The sequence below is a fragment of the Lepidochelys kempii genome, chromosome 2 (genome assembly GCF_965140285.1).
Source record: "Lepidochelys kempii isolate rLepKem1 chromosome 2, rLepKem1.hap1, whole genome shotgun sequence".
Taxonomy (NCBI): domain Eukaryota; kingdom Metazoa; phylum Chordata; order Testudines; family Cheloniidae; genus Lepidochelys; species Lepidochelys kempii.
In genome coordinates this window covers 15,873,229-15,891,279 of record NC_136381.1, presented here as the reverse complement: position 1 = coordinate 15,891,279, position 18,051 = coordinate 15,873,229, and the positions used below count along the sequence as shown (strand labels likewise).

Here is an 18,051-nt window from a genome sequence, read left to right as displayed (position 1 = left end):
AGGGGGAAGAGACCTATTTGGTTATCTAGTTCATGCCCCTGCCAGTACAGAATTGCTCCATAGATGCCATACCAAAGTCTACACTGAAGGAACATTAACATTGCAAAGTAAAGCACTCAAGTTACAAAATGCCAGAATTAAGGTTGGCTCTGCACCCTTAGTTTGTCCCCCCACCTTCTTATAGGCACAGAGGGTAGTGCCTCAAGTTCCCTCTAAGCTGTGTGGCCATACAGCAGGCTATCAAGGGCTGCTGCAGCCAGGGGAGAGGGCTGGGAGGAGTTCCCTCTCCCTGCCACAGCCCCAGGGCAGCCTGTACCCTGAACCCCTCAACCCTGGTCCCATCCTGGAGCCTGCACCCCCAGCCAGAGCCCACACCTCAACACTCTGCCCCAGCCCTATGTCCCCTCCCACCCCTCTGCCTCACCCCCACCACACATCTCCTCCATATTGGGTCACAACAAAATTTGTTCTGCACATGGAGGTAAAAAAAATTAGAGGGTACATTGGTAGTGCCACATATTAAGGTTGCCTGACACTTCCTGTTACAAGACTGATTTTAGTTGCTTATAACTTTGCCAAGTTAACCATTTGGATTGAAGTTCCCATGCTGGATATCTCCCTCAGGCAGATTTTTTTGGGGAAAACATGTTAAAACGTATTTTGCCCACATTAAATTCTGATGATCTTTCCTTTAGAGAGCTCTAGCACCCTGGTGTTCTGGACTAGAAACTTTAAATTTGGCAGATGGTGCTTACATGTCAGGGATGTGCCTTCTGTTGCCCATGGGGGGGGGGGGGGGAAGAAGAGAAGAGGGGGAAAGGTGGGAGGACACAAATTTGGCCAAGTTATAAATCTTTGAAGAATTGTTGTTTGCACATGCTCAGTAGAAACTTAGATTTTACTTGCTAAAAATCACTGAAAATTCAGTCCTCACTGAGCATGCTCAAGCTGCTCTCAGCACCAAATGAACTGCATATGTGCTCCACAAAACAACTGAGGATGCTTCAGCCCAGGACTATAGAGGTGAGCTGGATTTTCCCTGTGATCTATGATCCCAGCCCAAGATAGAGACACAAAAGGAGCACAGAGCCCTACTCCTGTTCTTTCAGCCATTTCAGTAGCAGCCAAGCAGTGTGAAGGAGAAAGCCATGTGGTCCAAATGCAACGGGGAAGAGAGCCAGACTGCAGGAGGGAAAAGGAATAGATTGGGACAAGGAGTCTGGTAAAACTGGGACCTGATAGGGAGAAGAGAAACTGGTATAATCTGGGAAATCACAGATTGGACAAGAAAATGGGTGGAGGGGAAATACTGAGTTTTACCCATATTAATTTTTTTAAACATGCTTTGACTAGCTAAGCATATCAGGAGTTCCAGGTAGGACCCTGGAATTCAGCATGGGAGAACTTGTTCTCTCTCTCCCACCCATGATAACTCTACCCTAAACTCAGCATAGTTAGTTCCTGAAAATTTCCATTTGCACATATTCAATAGAAGTTGTTCTACATTTGCTCCTTAACTTTCTGAACCTTCCTACTGCTTGCTTTCCTGTCTACCCTCCACTTCAAATTACCCTGAGGCAGTGGCTCTCAAACTTTTACTGGTGACTCACATAGGAAGTCTGAGTGCGACCCCCCCTTAGAGATTAAAAAACACCATTATAAATGCTGGAGGCAGAGTGGGGTTTGGGATGGAGGTTGACAACTCATGACCCCGAGTGGTCCCAACCCCAGTTTGAGAACCCCTGGGCTAAGGGAAGGTGCATTGATGTGGAAGTGGCAACTTGCCTTTTCCACAGATGGTGTTAATTTTGGGTATAACCATTTATTATAAAGCAGACCCCCCCCCCATTTACCCTAGCAAGCAGCCAAATATCAATCTGAAGTTGCACATGGACGCTACTGGCAAAATTGGAATCAATAAGCAGATTCACACACCTTGCCATGTGCCAAGTCACCACACTTGACTTTGCTTTCAGTGAAATTTGACTATCCAACCAAAGAGTTGGGAGCATTATTAACAACAAACAGTACCCCAGACTCCTACTTCTGTCCACCTGTTCTGCCAATAGAGCACACTTAGAGCCAGGGTGAAAACTCAGGAATCATAATTCTAAAGCATTTCATTGCTGTCTGGCAGTTGTGCAATCCACTGGCAAAGTAACACATCCCTCTCTAGTGGCTACTCCACAGAGAATCAGTTATTACTTTTTTAGCTCACATATGAGAAGTCTGCTCAGTTTGTAATAAGTAGTGTTTATCCACAAAATTACTAAAATGTACCATCTAGAGAAACAGGAATTAAGAGGAAGTTTAAGAACATTTAACCCAATACCAATCAGGAACATGACCCCCACTACTTAATGCAGGGTAAGAATCATATGTGGATAAGGTATCAGAGTAAAACAAAATACTAAGTAAATTACACTAATAAGAATTAAGAAAAAAGGTCAGTTCAATCAATCTTTTCTGTTTGAATCACTTTTGGAAGCTACCCACAACAGAAGCCTTTAAGAGAGTCTGAGGCACGACCAGAAAGGGTTAAGCATCCTGCAGGAGGATGTATGACTCCAATTCAATCCTTAAAGACATATGGGGATAGAATGTTCATGTTTATTTACCACTACATATATATGTAATGCACAAAATGTAATCAAACTGTCCCTGTCTATGCTGTATTCTGATAATTCAGAGATCAAAAGGACATCTTAGCATTTAAATGAACTGTAAACATGGATATTGCTATATTCATCTCTTTGAAATATATAGCAAATCTGTTAATGATGGATAATTACCAGTGATGCTTAGGAAATGGGCCCACTTCAAAGTCCCCATGAGTGCCTATTGTTTGACTAAAGGCTCCGAACTGTCAAAGAAGGCCTGAAACTGTATTAAAAACATGGCTTGGGTCCTGATCCTCTGATGAAGCTTAAGCAGATCTGCGATGACAGGAAGTTTGAGATGCAAGACTGAGATCCCAGTCCTAAGCTGGTACACCCTGAATAGGATATTGGACACTGGACTATAACAAGGATCGGCAACGTTCAGCACATGGCCCATCAGGGAAATCTGCTGGTGGGACGGCAGCCATCACATCATTCAGCCTGCGCTGCTTCCTGCAGCCCCCATTGGCCTGGAACAACAAACCATGGGCAGTGGGAGCTGTGGTCAGCTGAACCTGTGGACTCTGTAGGTAAACAAACCATCCCAGCCTTCCAGCTGATTTCCCTGATGGGCTGCGTGCCAAAGGTTGCCAATCCCTGGACTATAACCAATAGATTTATTCTAGAATAACTCTTTGCAACAACAAAGTTCATCATCTCTGTTATGAATCTGAATTTCAAGATTGTACTCATGTTTGTATGCATACTGATAGTTTAACCAACTCTTTTCTTTAAAGAATTTGTTTAGTTAATAAGAATTGGCTATAAGTGTGTATTTGGGCAAGATCTAGAATATCTGTTAATGTGTCCCTGAGGCAGAGTTACTGAGGCCTGAGGCAGAGTTACTTTAAGGAAACTTGGTAACTTCTGAGTAACCAGTGAGCTATAATAAAAGCTGTTTTATGCTGGCTTGGTAAATTTAAGTATTGGAATATCCACCAACTTTGGTGAATGCCTGTCCCATTATTTGCAGTTCACCCTCATTGAGGGAGCTCAGCTGGCTCCCCCTTAGGAATCCAGTCACAGAGTCCAATTCATTTTAGCATAAACAAAATTCCTTTTGCCACTTATGTTTTAAGAGTAGGTGAATCCTGTTTGGCTTTTAATAAAGCATCTCTTTCAAGCCTCCAAATTTCTAAGAAAAATAGATCTTTTCATATATGACAAATCTTCAGAAGTGATTGATGATTTTGAATCCCCAACTTTACACTTAAAGAAGGCCTGATTTTCAGCAAGTACCAAGCATTCTCTGAGAGAAGGGAAACTTTAAGTTGCCTCACTGTAGGTGGTCAAAAAATTGAAATGCCCAAAATTACTACATACTTTTGAAAAATCTCTGCCTGTGTTCCAGGACAGCATGTATTGACCAGGAGGGAGGCCCTTCAATCTCCCCCTTCTAGACTTCATTTAGCAGATAAGAATGACAAATCTTTAGTTGTAATTAAAGACTTTAACATTTTATATGTAATATTTGTAACAGGTTCTCTTTATAAATTCTTGTAAAATAGAATAAAATGTGTAAAGTTTGTTATTTTATGTGAAAGCAAATGGTGATATGACTTCTGTGCTTGCTAATGTAACAAGTGTTGCGTCATTGCAGAAGTAGTTTAAACCTGATGTCAAAGACTAAGTATAAGTTAACATGGTATAAGCGTATCCACAAACATGACTCTTAAGTATTTATAAGAAGCAAAACCAAGTTTGTAATAACCTAAAAATTATCACAACATGAAAAGAATTTAACTGTACATAAACAACTTCATTGGAGCATAATAACATCCTAGATTCTTTAAAAAGGAAAAGTAATGAAGATCTGCAAAAAGATCAACCACACTCCTTCCTACGAATCATGTACTCTTGCCACCAGGCTGTCTATTCCATTGTATAACTAGTTTAGTAACAAAGAATGCCTATTAAAAACCTGTATTGTTCAAACATGAGACTTACATTTGTCTAGCACCATAAGTATCCCTGGTACTTAATTTCTTACATGAGAGGAAAGTGATCAGGAACAGTCAGCATGGATTAACCAAGGGAAGGTCATGCCTGACTAATCTAATCGCCTTCTATGATGAGATTACTGGTTCTGTGGATGAAGGGAAAGCAGTGGATGTATTGTTTCTTGACTTTAGCAAAGCTTTTGATACGGTCTCCCACAGTATTCTTGTCAGCAAGTTAAAGTAGTATGGGCTGGATGAATGCACTATAAGGTGGGTAGAAAGTTGGCTAGATTGTCGGGCTCAATGGGTAGTGATCAATGGCTCCATGTCTAGTTGGCAGCTGGTGTCAAGTGGAGTGCCCCAGGGGTAGGTCCTGGGGCCGGTTTTGTTCAATATCTTCATAAATGATCTGGAGGATGGTGTGGATTGCACTCTCAGCAAATTTCCGGATGATACTAAACTAAGAGGAGTGGTAGATATGCTGGAGGGCAGGGATAGGATAGAGGGACCTAGACAAATTGGAGGATTGGGCCAAAAGAAATCTGATGAGGTTCAACAAGGACAAGTGCAGGGTCCTGCACTTAGGACGGAAGAACCCAATGCACAGACTAGGGACCGAATGGCTAGGCAGCAGTTCTGCGGAAAAGGACCTAGGGGTGACAGTGGATGAGAAGCTGGATATGAGTCAGCAGTGTGCCCTTGTTGCCAAGAAGGCCAATGGCATTTTGGGATGTATAAGTAGGGGCATAGCGAGCAGATCGAGGGACATGATCGTCCCCCTCTATTCGACATTGGTGAGGCCTCATCTGGAGTACTGTGTCCAGGTTTGGGCCCCACACTACAAGAAGGATGTGGATAAATTGGAAAGAGTCCAGCAAAGGGCAACAAAAATGATTAGGGGTCTGGAACACAAGACTTGAGGAGAGGCTGAGGGAACTGGGATTGTTTGGTCTGCGGAAGAGAAGAATGAGGGGGGATTTGATAGCTGCTTTCAATTACCTGAGAGGTGGTTCCAGACTATTCTCAGTGGTAGAAGAGGACAGGACAAGGAGTAATGGTCTCAAGTTGCAGTGGGGGAGGTTTAGGTTGGATATTAGGAAAAATTTTCACTAGGAGGGTGGTGAAACACTGGAATGCGTTACCTAGGGAGGTGGTAGAATCTCCTTCCTTAGAGGTTTAAGGTCAGGCTTGACAAAGCCCTGGCTGGGATGATTTAATTGGGGATGGGTCCTACTTTTGAGCAGGGGGTTGGACTAGAGGACCTCCTGAGGTCCCTTCCAACCCTGATATTCCATGATTCTTCTGTGTCTGTAGTCTAGGTATTGCACACTTTTCTGAGTAAAGCCTCCGCCCTGAGGATCTTACTATCAACTAGTAGCTAAAAGCCCAGACTGTCACATGTGTAGAGTCATTGTGAAAAACAGCCAAAAATGGCTCATTTGCCTACACTGTGCTGTAATAAGCAATGTAGCAGTTTGTTCACGTTCCCTATAATTTGTGCACAGAGCTGCTTTGGGCTAGAGGCACCATCAGCTGTGTTACTCCACATAGCTATTACTCCCACCTTCTCTTAACAGCAGTCACATTCCAACCAGCACAGAACCTTGGACTCCAATGGAAGAATTCTTCTGCTGACCTAGCTCTATCTACCCCAGGGATTAGGTTAGTTTAGCTATGTCCCTCAGGGACAGATTTTTCATACCCAAAAGACCTACCTATACTGATGTAAGTCCCAGGGTACACCTGTCCTCAGATGTTTAGGCTTCAGCATGACAGTGACAATCCTGGAAGATCTGTATTTATTTGTGAAGATGGCAAATCATGGGCATGTGCTGAGGTGAGAACCTATGTATATTTGAGGTTACAGCATGCGCTGTTTGTGTTGGGGGGGTGGGGATGCTTTGAGAATAGCAGCTGAGCCAGGCAATCTGTCCATCTCTTCCTCACACAACCAATGAAAATCACTGCACATAAGTTAGCTTAGAGTAATGGTGGGGATTGGTTGAGTTAGCTCTGACATCAGACTCTTGGCCTGGGATAACCTAGACCCATGCCTTCCAGTAGCTATAGACTGCATGGATGTAATTAATAAAGTGAACATGGCTGAAAACTTAAATTGGACTGCAACAGACTGCAAAACCTAGTCATTCAACCTGGTGATATTCTGAACAAAATGAACTCTCAGCCATGTTTATAGCTGTTTCCCTCACTTCACAATGATTCTACAGACATGACATAGGCTTCAGAGTAACATTCCTGGTATCTTGCTATAAAGATTTCATAGGCATTAGGGACCAATCATAATGTCCAGTCACTTTCCCTGCAAATACAGATTAAAAAAACGTAAGAAAAAAATAACTGTTAAGGGTGGGGAAGTGGTGGAAACAGGGAGAAGGGTAAGGATTAGATCACTAGGGAGAGGTGTGTTAGAGCAGTACAGCTTGGGTATGAGCTTTCTTGGTATTGTGATTTCTAGGGCCCTCAACATAATGTTTACATAGTGAATGCAACAGTGGAAATGGAGTGTTCAAAACAGATCAGCGGTTATAAGTCAGATTTGAAAGGAACTGTGTGGTCAGTCTCCAGCTGTGCAGAGAAATACTATTGACAGCTGAAAAAGATTTAATAGAATGGTAACAACTGAAAGGGAAGTAACTCAAAACAAAAGGAACACAGGAAGTGTGTCTGCCACACATTAAAATCAGAACTGTAATAGTCACATGCATCCTGCTTTGTGCAAACATGTCTGTGGGGAAAAAAAAACACTAGACTACTCAGTCTTACATCAGCAAACACACTGTATACCTATGCTGTACAAAGTCAAATTTGGCCTATGGAACTGGGGATAGTCCAGAGACAGTAACATTCTGTTATGCAATGTATGAAGAAAACAGGCCTGATCCTGTGCCATCCATTTGATGTAAGTTTAACTGGAAACTGACTTTAGTTCAAGGTGTAGGGTTTTTTTTCTACTCTTGGGGCTTCAGGACCCAAGACTGATAAATATGATGCCTGCATGTAAGTGACTCATGTTCTCCTGTGTAAGCAGCACCTACTACTCTTAAGTCGATGCAGAGAACCCACCAAAAAATCAAGCACTGTTTATATTGTGTTCTATTCAGATATAACTATCTGAAGTGATGCATATTCAGGAACAGTTCTGAATTGCTTCTTACTGCTGCTATTCCTTAGCATAGCTTAAAATAAAGATGGATACATTTATGAATGGAATCGTTTGTTGGGTTGCTTGTGATGCAAGGAACTGGACTCATAACAAAGGAGGTCCCTTTCAGTCCTGTCCACATCATTGACCAGATGGAAAGATTAGAGTTTTATTGTGTCAGGAAGGGTTGTTTCACCATGCACACACGAAAAAAATTTCCATTGAGAATCAAAGTTCACAGATAAGCATTTATTTTAAATTGCCTAAAGGTAATTGATATTATCCAACAAAAATTATAAAAATCTAATTCTGCCAAGCAGAACTGGCAATGGGATTACATCCAGCCAATTGTTCACTTCATCTTGAAGAAAAATTACAGAAGGGAGAAGGGTAGAGAGGAGAGCATGACTGGAGAGCATTACTGAACAGTTCAGTAATCAGTGGTACTGATAGTTTGATTTTCAAGTGGTCTTCACTGGCATCCAAATCAGTATTTGAAAAGGGAGTTGCTGTCCACTGCCTTATATAGAAGGTTTAAGGCTACTGCACTAGTTTCCAATGCCAAGGAAACTTTTTTTTTTTAAAGAACATGCATCTCTTTGAAGTACATTGTGACCCAAGTACAGCTTTTAAGAGAATGGAGTTTACTATTTCTTCCTCCTTTTGCTATAGAGTAAACTGCATATTGCATGATGGTACAAATTTGCCAAACACCAATCAACTTCCAAATATGATTACAGTTATAAGGCAGTGATGGGAGGAAGATTAATATGGTACATGCAATTTTGATTAATGGTACACAAATTTTCTAACATTTCATTTTGTTTCAGTAAGTAAGTGATAAGTAATGTGGTTATTGATAATTGCATGCATTTTGTTTTTAGTATTCTGTTCAGTTTTCTATAGTTCAGGTCTAAGTTTCACATTCTTGTCCCTTAAATAATAAAGCAAGTTTGAAAATGACCACGATTCCAGGGGTGTTTTTTCTAAAATCAATCAGCATTTAGTCATTCATTATTTCAATGACCGATGCATGCAATTACTGCTTGATGTTCTCATTGCTACCACAATATTCCTTCAAGCATGCTGCAATTCCTATTTTGTTGTTAAATTAGGGAAAACCACAGATTTGCTCATTGGTCCTGTATGCTGGCAAGGTCTGAACTAATTCCATCTAGTCACTTTCCCAGGTTCTTCTATTTGTTTCATAGAACTAAAACACTTCTAGACTCTGGAGAGGACATATGTTGAGCTAAAGAGAGTAAACAGCTAACTTTCCAGAAAGGCCTCCCCACCCATGATGCATAAGTATATGGTTGGTAAATCTTAAGTGCAGTTTTTATTAGTTTTGGGGGACAATAGAGTCTACTGGATAAGGCATTGGCTATCAAACCACTTGGATTCTGTTCCCAACTGTGTGTGAGCATAGGTAAGTTTTTTGCATGAGTCAGGGAAATCAAAACATTGTTTTGGAGCTGACCCAAACCAAAACACTTATTTTTGTCAAAGCAACGTTGACCTTGATCTGTCAGCTGCTGCAGTGTCTCATGGAAGTTTTAGTTTGAGTGCCTTGTGAACTCATTCTTTTTAATAGGCCTGGTTCCCAACTGGACTACATCTCCCATGACGCACTGTGGTTCCATATCTGGTTGGACAACCACTGTTCATCATGGGAGATGTAGTCCAGCTGGGGAGCCCGGCCTATGAAAGGAAGAGGGGGCACGAGATACCATGGCAGCTCAGGTGGATGCAGATTAACATCACTGACCCAAAGTGTTTTGATTTTCTTCAAAGAAACAAAACGTTTTAGTTTAGGACTATTGTAACATTTCAAATCAGATGTTTCCAAACTGATTGAACAGAACTTGCTGCTCAGAGAAAAAAAGATGTTTTGTTCCAATCTGATGAAAACAAATGTTGAAATGGAAATTCTGATTTTCATCCAGATTAATAAATTTTCAAGAAATACAACCTCACTTAGTGAGCTATCACCAATACTTCATTTGGGCCAAAGTATTCTTTTTATCCTGTAGCACAAGAGTTCTGCTTTGTACTGCAATTTCAAATAGATTTAGCTGTCCAAAGAATCTTTCTGCCATAGTTCTGACACCCATCTTGCATTTTATTGAAAAACAAACTGTCCAATTCAGAATATTCAGCTCTTTAAAAACTTCTAGGCTGTGCTCACCACAAGTTTGGCTGAGTCTAACCACTACCCTATGTGTTCATTTCCCTACCATGTGACAGTTTTCATGTCTCTGCTCACCTTATTTTTAAGAATTTGGGCCGGAGTTTCTAAGTTAAATGTCAACACTCTTAAATCTCAAGTGACTACCTAGCTTTAGTTTTTACCCCAGTTTGAAAATACTCCATACTATAAACCCTATGTCATGGTATCTGGGCAGGTTGTATTGCAAAGTACTAAGTAAACAAATTTCTGTAATATTCCTATTTACATTCATCAAAACATTCCATCCTCACTGAATTAACTGTTTTCACTGTATTGAGCCCTTTACAAATGACTAGCTCATACTAGTATTTCATAAAGGAGAATACTCACACACAAAAGTGCACTATACGGTTTCTGAAAACTCTTGCTTTCCAAGCAGACTAATGCACAAACTTGCATGGAAGAAATTTACTTGTATTCTGGGTAGTCTTATTCTCTTGCTTCCCAGTTTTACTATTTGATCTGTAAAATCGTATGATTCTTGCAGTCCACAGAAGTATCTGGAGCATAAACACACCACAAACAGCAGTATGTGTTTTTAATCACATGCATAGTAGAGGCATTATGAGTCAAACTATACTAGAACAAGGATTTTAGATTAATACAAGTATCCATTTCCAGCACTAAATTTAAAGTGACATCATTTCTAATGAATTTGTCTAAATTTTTGCTTCAGTTTTTGTTGTCATTGTTACAAGTTACATCCGATTGTTGGAACTGCAAATTAGACAAAGAATGTTTCTCCCTATTTTTAGCATTTATTTTGAGTGTCTGACAAGTCAGTTTCATGGTTTTTTTCCCAGTGCGGTCAGTTTCTCTTTGCATGTCTTTCACACAAGGAGACAGAAAAAAAAAAATGTGTCAAATATAGGAAATCATGACCCTATAACCACATTTGGCAGGGACACTCAACAGCTATAGGGCCTGAAACCACCTTTTATTTTTTACGATTTTCTAGATTTCAAGCTGACCATTTCCAAACCAACCATTTCCCTTTAAATTACTTCTTTTGGTCCTCAGAGATTTATTTTTAGATAGATGCCCTCAGACTGCAAGAGAAATTAACAAATGTTTACTGCCATCTTACTCATTAACCTCTGCAATCCTTAAAAAGGGAACATAAGGAACATTTCTTGTGGGCTGTCTAAAACAATGGGTAAGATACAGAGGGGGCCCTCAACTTGCAAGCATTTCAAAGGAAGGCAGCAACACTGGGAAAAAAAAGAAATATCCTTAGCCACACACTTTCACCCAGTTCCATCTTCAAAGCAAGATGCTTTGAACATGAACAGTGCCCCAGAAGTATTCAATATACAGTACTTAAACTACAGCTATAAACACATAATGAGACACAAGAGTAAACAATGAAAACTGATCTGTTGCAATCAAGGCTACAGTTAAGCTAGAAAATTTGGTAGATATGGCTGAATTACACTAATAACTAACTTATGTAACGCCTTTCACACAGAGAAATAATTTTTCCGTTCCAAACCCTTCCCAATTCTGTAAGTGCAAAGAGGCTGAATCATAACATCAGCATCTAACAAGATTCCAGCTGTTTTCACCGCTTTCAGAGAGGGGCAGGGAGGAGATCTGGGACATCTGCTATGGAAACCTGAACTGCCAGTCCATGGTGTCTCTCTCCCATTAGCCACAAGTCTCCAGTGACATTTCCAAGCCCTAAGATTCTAGCAGATTTAATATAGAGCCCAGCTAGTAAATTTGTTCAAGATAATACAGTAGTAACTGGTCAAACTGAAGTCCATAGGTACCAGGATTTCCCCCAGTTCTTCTGGGTCCAGCTGGTAGACACCAAAGATTTCACCCATCTTGACTTCTGTCAACACGCTGCTGATCCTGCCTATTCCATTCCTTCCCCTCCCACCCATTCCAAGGAAAGAACACAAGGGACTACCTTCCACCCCAGGGTGCAGCCTCAGATTCCAGACCCTCCCTGTCCCTCGGGCCCACCCAGAGCCAGCACGCACCCTGCCAAGCGGGAACCGCTGCGCAGAGAGGGGCAGGTGCGTCCCTTTCCAGGCAGGGCTCTGGGAAGCAGGGCGAGGAAAGATAGAGGAGCTCAGTGCACAGACCTTCTAGGGCAGCAGAGCCAGAGTGGCTGGGATGCTCAGCCCTCAGAAGAGTCACATTTTGGGAAGTTAAGTAGTCCTCCTTCCAGCCTCTTGCAGCTCGCCACAGCAGAGCGGCTCTGACCACTAGGTCCTGTGGGAGGGAGGGAGTGAAGACTGGATCCCCACACCCAGGGGGGGGCTAACACTCTCCGCCCACACCCACCCAGAAGGGCAGGGCACTTGCACCCCGGACAGCAGCACCAAATTAAGCCCACCGGGCCCCCTCTTCCCTGCACGCAATGGAGAGCCAAGCGCGCCCAAGGGCCCCCCTCCCCTGCCCTGGGGGGGGAGAAACATGGAGAAGGAGGGGCACGGCCAAAGGAACCCCCTTTCCTCTACCCTCAGGAGGGTCTGGGGGGCAATATGGAAGGGGCCGGCAACGGCCGAAGCACCCCCCCCCGGGTATGGGGGGAGAAATACGGGGGCCGGCAAGGGCCGAAGAAGGACCCCCGTCCCCTGGGGGGAGAAGTGGGGGTCGGGCATGGTCGGCCCCTTGTTCACGAGGTTTCCCGGGCAGCCCGCGGACGAGCAAGGCAGGAGCCGGGCTAGCGCCGCTCACCCTCACAGCCGCCGCCGCCGCCGCCGCCGCCGCCGCCCCCGTCCGTCCGTCCGTCCGTCCGTCTCGGTAGCAAGGCTCCGCTCCCCGTCGCCCAGCGCCGCGACCGCGTCTGGGTCCGAGCCCCGGCTCGCGAGCTATTTATCCCGCTCCGGCCCCGCCCCCCGCCCGCCCCGCTCCAGCGCTACCTGCGCCCGCCTCTTGCGCGGGGCCCCGCCTGTCCGCGGGCGGGGCGAGGAGCGCGGCGGGGCTGGCGCAGACCCCGCCCGCCCCGGCCCCTCCCCCGGGCCCGCGCTGCCAGGCGGAAGCTGAGGGACGCTGCCCTGGCTCGTGACAGGCCCGGGCTAGCAGCCTCCGCCCCACGGCCCCAGGCCCGTCACAGGCCCGCCCGGCTGGAGCTGAGGCTGCGGGGAGCTGGGCCCCGCCTGCCGCTTTGGGCCCCTCAGGCCAGGCCAGGGACAGCCACAAAACCACCCTTCGGCTGCCAGCCAGCCAACCCCGCAGGCCCCGATGTTTCTGCCCCCTGGCCCGACACCATCGGCAGCCCGCGAGCGGGGGGTGCCTTTGCCAGCGCCCCACCAGCGAGATGGGCGCAGGGGGCGTTCGTCGCCTGGCTTGCTTGCAGGGCACGCCTGGCCCTCACCAGAGGTGGCAAAACTCACCCCCCGAGTGACACAGTTGACTGACCTAGACCCCGGTGCAGACAGTGCTATGTCGACTGGGGGGGCTTCTCTCGCCTACGTAGCTACCACCTCCCCGTGGGGTGGAGTACCGGCCCGGACAGGAGAAGCTCCTCATCGGCATAGGTGGCATCCTCGCTGAGGGCTTGTCTACACGTGACTGTGCCGCTGTAGCACTTAGTGAAGACACGAACTACACCTAGGGGAGAGCTTCTGTCAGGGTAGCTAATCCACCTCCCCGAGAGGGTGGTAGCCGTGTCGATGGGATGGGATAAGTCGACAGAGCGCTGCCTACAGCGGGGGGTTAGGTCGGTGGATTTTCCACACCCCTGAGTGACGTCATTAAATCGACGTAAGTGTGTAGTGTAGATCAGGGTGAGCGCTAGAGTGGTGGAGCCGTACCACTGCGGCGCTGTAAATGTAGACAAGCCTCGGTCCTCTTCGTGAATCTCTAGTCCCTGCTCCTCATAGGCCCAGCCCGCACAGTTTGGATCCTGACTTCCCCCATGTTCAGTGGTGTTCAGATTCAGTGTTCTGGTTTGGGCCCAGGGTGCAAATGTCCTCAGTGTCAGATCCAGTGCTCTGGTTCTCTAATGTATTCCTTGATGTTTAAAATGTTTTTTTAAGCTTTATTTTTTAAATCCTTCTTTTCCCCCATTTCAAAGGGAAAATCAAAATGTCAAGTGGGAATAAAATAGGTTTAATTTCTAGAGGACCCTTCATTCAAAAGTTTCCTTAAACCATACATTTCCTCAGGCAGGGACCCTGGCTTTAGATTGCCCAGCTCTTGTTTGAATCCTTATTCAGTGGTGAATGTAGCATCCTGATTCAATATATGCACTATACTACACTGCCATGGGACACTGACCCTTGCTGTAACTCTCTTCACCCAGGCACTAATCCTGGCCTGTGAGAAGGGGAGGACCCAGAAGGAGGGGGAAGGCTGGAGAGCAAACTGACCCCACATTCACCCCACAGCAGTAGCTTCTGTTCCACAGGGTGGAGGGGAAACCAGGCCAAACCTGAGTGGTCCTGTGACCCCATAAGCCAGCTCGCAATGCCTGCAGAGGCATGTGTGCAGTTTCTGTGGGTGCAACTGAACCAATGAACCCACACTGAAGCTGCCCTATACATAATAATCCTAAAGCATTTGGAAATGCTGTTCCACATAAATAAATAAAAGCTATAAACAGGGATCATTTTGCCCATCTCTGAAATGCAGCAATTTGGGTGTGAAATGCAATAATAATAAAAATAAATATCTAGCTCTTATACAGCACTTTTCATCAGTGGGTCTCAAAGTATTTTACAAAGGAGGTCAGTATCATTTTTCCTATTTTACAGATGTGGAAACTGAGGGACAGAAGTGACGTGACTTGCCCAAGGTCACCCAGCAGGCCACTAGTCGTTTAACAGTGCATGGTGATATCATAATCAGATTAGGACAGGAAGTGAAGCATTCTGGCAGACAGAACAGTGTGATGGAATTTGCTCATGACACAGATTAACAATCATATTTTATGTGAATTTAGCTGATTATATTTAAACTCTTACAAATCACTTTATATATTTACTTATATTGGAGCATTTCACAATCTTTAATGTATTGATCTTCACAACATCCCTGTGAAGTAGAGGAGTACTATTATCCCCATTTTATGGATGGAGTAACTGAGGTACAGAGAGTAAGGCTATGTCTACACTTAAACTGCTATGCAGCTCAGCTGCAGCTGTGCTGTTGTAGCGCTTCAGTGCAGACACTCACTACAAGGACGAGAGGGGTTCCCCCATTGCTGTAGTTAATCCTCCTCCCTGAAAGGCAGTAGCTAGGTTGACAAAGGAATTCTTATGTCAACATAGCACTTTCTACACCAGGGTTTAGGTCAGCATAGCTAGGTCTCTTGAGGATGTGGATTTTTCACACCCCTGAGAGACGCAGCTATGCTGCTATGAATTTTCAGGGTAGACCAGCCCTAACTGACCTGCCCAGGCCCAAGGCCATAGAGGAAGTCTGTAGCAGAGCAGAGATTTAATTCTAATCTCCTAAATCCTAGGTTAGTGCTCTAGCCACAGGACCATCTTTCCTTCCAATTGTAGATAGGTGTGATGCAATGCCAATCAAGGGTCTAAACTGGCAACAAAGTCAGTGGGGCTACTAGCATGAGCAAGGACTTTAGCATCAAGTCCCAAGAAATGACCAAAATATAGTGAACTAGTGGAATAGTTGAAAATAGAAACCCAGCTTCAGGGTTCTCAGACCCCACACTTTTCTTCCCCGCACAAGAACCTTTTTCTCACAGTTCACCTACTGGATACAGGTGGGGTACAGTGGCAATTTATAAAAGGGTCCAAAGCTCAGTAGTTGTAGGAAATGTTGAAAAATTAATGTGTATAATAGTGAAATCTTGTTGTAGAAAGTAGAAAGAGTATCATGTACAAGTATCAGTTTAAAATAAAGCAAAACCAGTATGACAGAAAGACTATGAATTTCAAAATATCACATCTGTACTCTAAAACATGGTCTGCTTGTGCTCCCATTGAAGTCAATGGCAAAACTCCAATTTATTTCAATGGGAACAAGACTGGGCTATAACCAGTGAAGAGCTGCCAAAATCTTAACAACCTGTTCCCTATAAAAAGTTCTTATTTAAGGGATGTGCCCCAGTATGTATTTTTTGTACCAACAGGGTTCATACGTCCGTATTTTCAGGCGATTTAAGAACCAAAAAGCCTGACCTGTCTGGGAAAATACAGATGTATGTTAACCCTGCCTAAAGTTCTTTTTTAAAAAGATGGGCCTCAACCAGAAATGAGCTCCGTTTCACATGTGTGGGTCCCCGCCACACCCTGGGGGTGTGCTAGGGTGACCAGATGTCCCGATTTTATAGGGACAGTCCCGATTTTGGGGTCTTTTTCTTGTATAGGCTCCTATTACCCTCCACCCCCTGTCCTGATTTTTCACACTTGCTGTCTGGTCACCCTAGGGTGTGCACATGTGTGGGTCCCAGCTGCTCCATGCCCCCCTCATTGAAGCAGGTGTGCAGGGTTACTGCCCTGGGAACTGCAAGGCAACAGTGGACGTAGGGCCAGCTGCAGACAGGGGTGTGGGGCATGGCTAGCTGGAGGCAGGGGGTGCAGTGCTGGCTGCAGGCAGGGCAGGAGGTACGGGGGTGGCTGGAGACAGGGGCTGGCTGCAGGCAGGGCAGGGGGTACGGCAGGAGCTGGTGCAGGCAGGGCAGAGGGTGCGGCAGGGGCTGGTGCAGGCAGGGGGTGCAGGGGTGGCTGGAGACAGGGGCTGGCTGCGAGCAGGGCAGGGGGTGTGGCAAGGGCTGGCTGCAGGCAGGGGATGCGGGGGTGGCTGGAGACAAGGGCTGGCTGCAGGCAGGGGGTGCGGGCAGGGCAGGGGGTATGGCAGGGGCTGGCTGTGGGCAGGGCAGGGGGTGCGTGCGGCAGGGGCTGGCTGCGGGCAAGGCAGGGGGTGCGGCAGGGGCTGGCAGTGGGCAGGGAGCGCGGGGGTGGCTGGAGACAGGGCAGGGGGTGCGTACAGCAGGGGCTGGCTGTGGGCAGGGCAGGGGGGTGCAGCAGGGGCTGGCTGCGGGCAGGGGGTGCGGGGGTGGCTGTAGATGGTCTGGCTGCGGGCAGGGGGTGCAGGGGTGGCTGGAGACGGGCTGCTGCGGGCTGGGGGTGTGGGGGTGTGGGGGTGGCTGGAGACAGGGGCTGGCTGCGGGCAGGGCAGGGGGTGCAGCAGGGGCTGGATGCAGGCAGGGGGTGCAGAGGGTGGCTGGAGATGGGCTGGCTGCGGGCAGGGGGTGCAGAGGGTGGCTGGAGACAGGGGCTGGCTGCGGGCAGGGTGGTGGGTGCTCACGGGGAGAGCGGCTCCGAGCAGTCCGAGCAGCAGGACGCAGCCCAGGCCCAGCAGAGCAGCTGGGGACCCGCCAGGCAGCAGCGGGATCCCCAGGGCCAGTGGTCCGGGGAGCAGCAGCAGCAACAGGGCTTGTGCCCAGGGCCAGGCAGCAGCTCACATGCCCCCCGCTCACATGCCCCCACCCCCCAGCACCGTGCCCCCGGTGGCCAGAGGAGGAATTACGTCACTTCCTGGCTGGAGCCCATCAAAGCCTCAGCACCCCCTGCACAGAAGCAGGTTAACAACCGGTTCTAAAACTGCTTCAAAATTTAACAACCGGTTCGAGTGAACCAGTGCGAACTGGCTCCAGCTCACCACTGGCTATAACACCTTTGTAGCTAGGTCCAGGCAGAGTAGTGGGGGTTACAAATGCTCCATGCCACAGAAACATCTGCTAGCACCCCCTCAGGGAGCTGTTTCTGCAAGTAACAGCCTGGGCTCTGTTGAGTAAAGATTGCCAATAAATACCATATTTGTGGGTATTAGATTTATGATGTCCACAAGTCCACAATGGAGTAGGTTTAAATTGTTACAGGCTTGAGCTACTTTGGTTTCTCTGGTTTGCTGTGAGACATGCTGTTTACTATTTCAAAGAGGAGTCCTGATTTTAATGTATCTGTTCTGCATCCTGCACTAGCCAATACTATGAAATACTAACATAATAATAAAGTGTCCTCATGGTGCGTAGTTGTCTGAACAGCAGAACAAAAGCCAGGAACTCCTGAGTTCTAAACTGAGCTTTAAAACTGGCTCCCTTAAATTCTCTGCATCGGTTTTCAGATCTGT

At 46.1% G+C, this 18,051-nt stretch overlaps 1 protein-coding gene across 3 annotated transcripts in view; it reads right to left on the bottom strand.

The window, feature by feature from the left end:
- NDRG1 (N-myc downstream regulated 1) overlaps positions 1 to 12,760 on the bottom strand; it is a 65,195-nt gene extending 52,435 nt beyond the window's left edge. The window contains exon 1 of one of the 3 annotated variants that reach the window (XM_073330067.2): positions 12,685 to 12,760. The gene's annotated coding sequence lies outside the window, so the exon portion shown is untranslated. Of the gene's footprint in view, positions 1 to 12,086; positions 12,112 to 12,684 lie in introns of those variants that run through there. The other 2 variants (XM_073330065.2, XM_073330066.2) reach the window with 2 other exon arrangements.
- Positions 12,761 to 18,051: the final 5,291 nt, after the last annotated feature.